This window comes from Chrysochloris asiatica, unplaced genomic scaffold (assembly GCF_000296735.1).
Source record: "Chrysochloris asiatica unplaced genomic scaffold, ChrAsi1.0 scaffold00279, whole genome shotgun sequence".
Classification (NCBI taxonomy): domain Eukaryota; kingdom Metazoa; phylum Chordata; class Mammalia; order Afrosoricida; family Chrysochloridae; genus Chrysochloris; species Chrysochloris asiatica.
In genome coordinates, this window is record NW_006408797.1 from 2,976,429 (window position 1) to 2,976,981 (window position 553).

Genomic DNA, 553 nt, shown 5'->3' on the forward strand with positions numbered 1-553 from the left:
TTTGAGTATATTTAGCAAAGCATGTAATGAGTGTGTCTGATTTCTATTTAAAGGGACATTGTATATCGAACAAACCTTTACCTTCTGCCTTACTGTTAGTACTTCTATACCTTAGCTCCAGCAGGGTGTACCTTTTATATACAAAAATAGTGAAAGTGGACTTCACCTATAACGATCTGAGGAGATGAGTCCAGGACACGACTGAGAAATACTGAGAAATGTTCTCCATCACCCTAATAACAGTAGTAACACCCAGCACCTATTGCTGGACCTGCTTTGGTGGTGGCTTGAAAGATGGAGTTCTGGTTTTCCAAATAACAATCTGGGATATCTACCCCTCCAAGTGCAGATCCCCTAATGTGTGAAGGTTACCTATTCGGCTCTGAATTATAGCTAGAATAAAGTCCTGCCGGTCCAATGCACCCACAGCAAAATTACCAGCAGGGTGGAACTAAGGCCTTCTTCTACATTCCCACTAACTCTACTAGAAGTGGGGAAGGGGTCTGTACTTTCGGGATACTCATCACATTCCTACCCCAGAGGCAGGACCTGA